The 6,000-nt window shown below is 35.1% G+C and overlaps 1 long non-coding RNA gene across 1 annotated transcript; it reads right to left on the bottom strand.

Moving 5' to 3' along the window:
* On the bottom strand, positions 1-3,765 carry LOC119788200. The gene is made up of 3 exons (XR_005281435.1): positions 3,623-3,765; positions 2,668-2,811; positions 1-1,673 (listed from the first exon to the last, which is right to left on the bottom strand). It is a non-coding gene; the product is annotated as an uncharacterized LOC119788200 (long non-coding RNA).
* Positions 3,766-6,000: the final 2,235 nt, after the last annotated feature.

The raw sequence follows: 6,000 nt of genomic DNA, 5'->3' as shown, positions 1-6,000 counted from the left end.
ACCACTGCAGATTCCATTTATTTCAATAACACAATTCATTAAGTAAAGCATATTACACCAATTAATCACACACTGATTGATGTTTTGTTTCCAGGCCTGTTAATTTTCTGCTTATAGTTAATAAAAACATGGCATTAAAGACTAGGATATTCCAGCAGACCAACACAAAATACATTTTTAACACAGAAATGTCGGCTTAATGAAAAGTTTCTTTAATACCTGCTTAAAGAGAGCACAGTTCTAAATGTTTTTTTTAAGTGACAAAAAAAAAAACTTCTTTGGAACCCATAAATCAAATGTCTTACACTTAGAGATATATTGATATCAGGCAAAGATATCCAGACTTAATTGAAATTGCAGGTTTGAAATGAGTTTTAATTTATTAATGGAAGGAAGTTCACCAATCCAACCTGGTCCAATGTAAAAATATGTGTGACAAAAGGTGTAAAGAGCTGTCTTTTCATATCTACTTTTTGTTATCATTTTTTCTAGATACTTATATTGAAATGATATCCTGAGGGAGTTTTGTTTGCTATCATTCATTTCAGTTCTGGAAGGAAACAGAGGAGTCTAATCATTTCAGCACTAATGCAAAAGGCTTACACAGCAGGATCATTTTCCACTCTAACTTGTTGGGGGAAAAGAATTTGTTAATGGATAGCAGTCAGCAGTCCGTGTCTATTAAACCAATTTTTTTATGAAGTAAAAAGCACATTTTAGACTTAGATGCACTTATGAACTCGTAGAATATAGACTGCTTTTATACCAGATTTAAGCATAGTTACTACTGGAAAATCTGTTTAATTTCTTCAATCAGAGTTTACTGATGAGCCTCTGCAGAGTTTGTGTAATTATTTAGCATTCAAACATGAGTATTGCTATTTAGACTATGTGACTACAAACGTATTAAGCTCCCTCCAATGTATTAACAAAATTAGTGGGGAAACAGTCTGTGGAGCAAAAGTTTCATTTAAAAAAGTCAGCCAGTGGCGCCCTCTGCTGGTAGGCTGGGTTAGTTGAGGAATCCCAGTCAGTAGTAATGTCAATCTATTCTTAGATAAATGTAATCTTATAAATTTTTAGGTAAACAAAGACAGCATAAAAAAAGCATGAATCTGCTTCATATAAAAAATTGCTAGACTTAGATATTATGCAACAAAATTCTATTTCTGTAAGTAGTGCAATGTTTCTTGCATTATTAAATCTTTTTTTTCTTTAGATTGTCATTATCATAATTTTATTGCAGCATAAATGTAACATGCTAACGTGCAAAAATTTGAGAGATAATTAAAATGCTCTGCAGAGATAGGGAGCAGAAATAAATAGGTCTCTTCAACATTTACCACAAGAGTATACATTAAAACGATGAAACTATAAACATTGAATATAACCTCTGGGTATACATGCCTTTTAATTTAACACAGTAAGCTTTGCAGGATAACTACACATGACCAAAAGTTTTACAGATCACACTGATTTTGCAATCTGGTCTTTATAATATGCAGCATAACTGAGTGAGCAGCTTTCAGCTTAGGATGGCGGTCCATATGAGGGGTTGTAAGGGGGCTGTGAAGCTTCCTCTGGTAGCTGTGGTGCATAAGGCTGGTTGGGAGGAGTCAAAGGGTACATTGGCTGCCCTTGTATGTAGGGAGCTGGAGTGTACGATGGAGAAGCTAAAGAGATGAGACACAATTATTATTTAATCTGTTAAAGAGATTAATATGTTTTTAGGCATGCATCGCATACTAAAAGTTTCCATATCCAAAGAAAACCTTTAGTTTTATCTTAGTGCTAAGCTGCCAAAGCAATACTTTATACTTGCATTTCCAGACCTTCTGCGTTACATTAATGCAAAGTCTACAGTTTACATAGTATATAGCTATGTACTATATATTGCATGTAGTATATTGTATGTTTTATGTTGTGTGTAGCTATAGATTCTGTATTCTGTATATATATCTATTTCGTCTGCACCATCAACACCAAGTCAAATTCCTTGTAAGTGCAAACCTACTTGGCAATAAACTTAATTCTGATTCTGATTTTATTTTATAAAGTATATTCTGAGCTTACAGCCTCAGAGTACTTCATCTACTTAGTTAAACAACCACAAACTAAAGCTGCTACCTGTTGCTCATCAAAACCTGTGCATAGAGAACATATCAGACGATCTTTTTAATTATTATGTTTAAAAAAATACCATCTTTAGAAGCTATAAACATTATATAGACATTAAGGTTGACATAAAAAGAGTTGTCATAAAAATGTATATAATACATATTAATTATTACTTTGTAATACTTTAACACTAATCCCCTTAAAATGAAGTTTACTGCAGTTATTTTTTAAGGACATGCTATATTCTGATTTAATATAAGTTTGACAAGAGGAAAAGCAAAAAGGCTCTATTGAAAACAGGTGGTATTAAAAAATGTTCTCACAGTGTAAAACAGAGTTGTAGATAAATACTGTCCTCAGTCAACCGCTGTTTCAGGATGCATTGAAACAAGGACCAAATCTGATTCTATGCTAAAAGGAACGGACTGCAGATTTGCATAATAGTTAAATTAGAAATTCTGACTCCTCAGATTTGTCTATCATTATCATTTTTAATCAGTCTTAGAGTGAGGGTCTGAAATGAGATTTTGCAGCTAATGAACAACTTACTGCACTCCATATATGATGGCGGCGGGGCACTGGGCATCGCCAAGCCCTCTTGTCCCGAAACAGGCTGATATCCCGAAGGGGGTGTTGGATATCCGGATGGTGAGTAGGGAGGCTGGGGCATGCTGGCTACAGTATTTGTTACTGCTGGAGAAAGAAATACATTTACTCTGACTACATGATGGCAGATATGTTCGACCACTTAAAGTTAAAAAGTAAAGTTTTCACACATTGAAAGACTTTTATGATAAGATGCTGAGATGTAGACTTATATGACAGATATTAAACAGGATTTTTTCACATCTTACAACCTGTGTCATTGCTGTACTTTTAAATCTTGTCATGTTACACTACACACTTTTAAGTGTTTTATCCGGATTCTATGTGATGAACCAAAATAAAAAGAACCCTCAAAGTGTAACTACTGTGATATAATCATATTTTCCTATTTTTTTTTTTACATAAATTAAACTTTACTATAGTCAGTATATTACCTTTTTGCTCTACAGTATCTGCAGGCTTCTACAGTAAAGGAGAATGCATATCATATCTGAGAATTTCCTCATGTTAGGTCTCAGCTGATTGCAACACTCTAAGGATAAAATAGCAAATCCTGCTACTGGCCTGAGTTGGTTCACAAAGTTCCTATCTGGCTGTCTATAACCAAAAACCCAGGATATGCTCATATTTACCCCAGAACATATTCTGGAGGTGGATTATTAAACTTTAATTTATGGATATTAGAATAAGAGGCCTTTAAAAATCAATACAGGCTAATCTTAACAGATTATGTATAACTTCCTTTCAACTTAACTTTGCTTTGCGCTGGTCTATCAGAAAGAAATCCTAATATATGTCCAGCTTTTTGGTTTTTTTATGCAAGGCTGTATTATATGTATCTGCATCACTAAACCTGCTGTTTGCAGAGGCTTAACTGAAGGAAAAAGTTGTTGCTTACCTGCTTGCCCGCGATGGCGTTGTTTTCTACATATTTTGTGGCAAAGGCAACAAGGGACGACACAGCAGACGATGAGACACACAAAGATGATGGCGAAAACAACTGCAGCTGCGATTCCCAGAATCAAACCAATTTTATCACCTTTAACAAAGGCAGGCCTTAAAAAAAAGAGAGCAAGCAATGTTTTTGATTTGTTTAGTTTTTTTTTTTGTTTGGCTTTGGAATCATTTGGATTGAAGGAAAAGAAGAACTGAGACATACCTTTCTGGACATTCATTCTGTTCTTCCTGAGTTAAACGTTTATTTTTGTCACTGCAGCAATATCTACTCCAACAGTCACCACAGCAATATTCATCACACTCCACCGAAGGGTTTAAATTATTGTTTGAATTGATGTATCTAGTGCAATAATCCGCTGTAAAAGATATAGTAAAAGCAATCACTGACAATTATGGAAGCAGCATGAAAGTGTAACACTGATCCCTGTGAAAAGAGGCAGAGCTAGAGATCTTGTTGTGGATAGAAGCATAACTGTTTACAAAGCCCCCATCAGAGCCATGCTGTTCTCTACTGTTTAACCAATTTATCTTTACAGTTATTTTTTTTTTTTTTCTTGAAATGTGACTAATGAGTGCCTAAGCTAACAAAAAAAAGACAGAAATGATAGGAAAACTCACCCCATACTCTTTGTACCATAACCAAACAGAAAATAGTGAAAACCCGGAGCAAAAGACCTGAGACCCTAACTGCCATGATGCACAACTCTGGGAAAATGAGACTAACCGCAGTGAGACAGCTGTTGGAACCTGTGAGACCCACCCAGAGGCAACTAACCCGACAGCATTCCTAAACACATGGAAACACTTCTTAGCTTTAGATGGTAAAGGAAGGTCAAACCTTTTAACTGATCTAAATGACTGCAAGTCTTTTAGATCGTGGTCTGTTATGATTTCCTTCTCAGGAAAAGGTTTAATAGATTTTATTTCTCCCAGGGGTTTGGAAGCCTTTAGAGCAAAAGGTAAACTTCCGGAGCTGACAGGCAGTAAGAGTCACAGAACAGGTTATGTCGGTCAATGAAAGGCGCATTAATGCAACAGCAGAGATTCAAATGCCCTCAAATCCAGATTTTCTGGTTATTTTAACCTTTTAACTTAACATTCTTCAGCATTTAAACCCCAATATTTGTAAGAAAACATACAATAATAAGATATAGATAAGTACGAGTATTTTTACACTACTATAAGAGGAGTATTTAAATGTATTTTTAGCAGAGAAGTCAGACTTTGTCTTCATTCAAGCTATATTCTATTATATGTCCTCATACAAAGCTGACAAACCTTTTTATTTTTATGGAAACTCAAACTGAAACCAGATTCAGACTCTTAAGATGTTTTTCTCTTCTGCAAGATGTGATTGCAAAAAGTACCTCTGCCCAGATTTGCTTCAAACTACAGTACATTATGTTTAATGTATCCACCCAGTCTCTACAGATCTCTTTTCTTAAGCAACTAAAGGCAATGCTGCAGCCTCTTCCTCATACAAAAAGGAGGGTTTTTTTTTTATTCCTCATTGAACAAGCACGTTTAGTGGATTTCTACTTCTGTTTTTACAGCACTGCAGACCTTATGTCTTTTTGTAGTTGGAAAAGTCCCTTCACAATATTTTATTTACTTTGGAAATGTTTTCACTTAGGCCTCACACCTGCCTGTTTAGAAGAGAGAATAAGAATTCCCAAAACAAGCCAGACTTGTTCCCAAGGTTTATTCAACATTTTACTCTGTTCTTCAACTGCCTGTAACTTGCTTTGATTAACTGCATGTGGAGACCTTCACAGCTCTTTTGCAGTATCTAAATAGTGGGAGAAACCCTGTCTAGATTAGAGCTTGGAAGAACATTGAGCTGTGTGTTACAATCTGTCTTGTTCTCACCTTTGCAAAGATAAAATAAAATGCTAAATTACCATTGATCTCCTTTATTTAACTGTGTTGCATTGTTGAATGCTTTTTCCCTTAGACTCCTTTCGACATCTGGTTTTAAATTTATCTGTATCTTTAAAACCAATAGATAATAAGATGGCTGTAATTATCTCCCAATAATTAATTTCACAGGGTGTGAATTTGATTGGTAATTGCAACTTTTTGAAGAAAGAGATCTTATGTTAAATAAACCATATTTAATCGTGTGATTTATTTGTTTATAAACCACATGATTACTTGGTGATTGGTTTATTCAAACCGAGTACCCTCATAGCAGTAAGGTACTTGGTTTGAATCTCCCTAGAGCGGATGTCTTGAACAGGGGGTCTGTGACCCCTAGAGGGTCCACAGAGGTACTGCATGGGGGTTTATATTCCCCCCTGCAATTTTTTTCCACTAATT

This window comes from Cyprinodon tularosa, unplaced genomic scaffold, assembly GCF_016077235.1.
Source record: "Cyprinodon tularosa strain WSP-4 unplaced genomic scaffold, ASM1607723v1 ctg10, whole genome shotgun sequence".
Lineage (NCBI taxonomy): Eukaryota > Metazoa > Chordata > Actinopteri > Cyprinodontiformes > Cyprinodontidae > Cyprinodon > Cyprinodon tularosa.
This window is presented reverse-complemented; position numbering and strand designations above follow the sequence as displayed.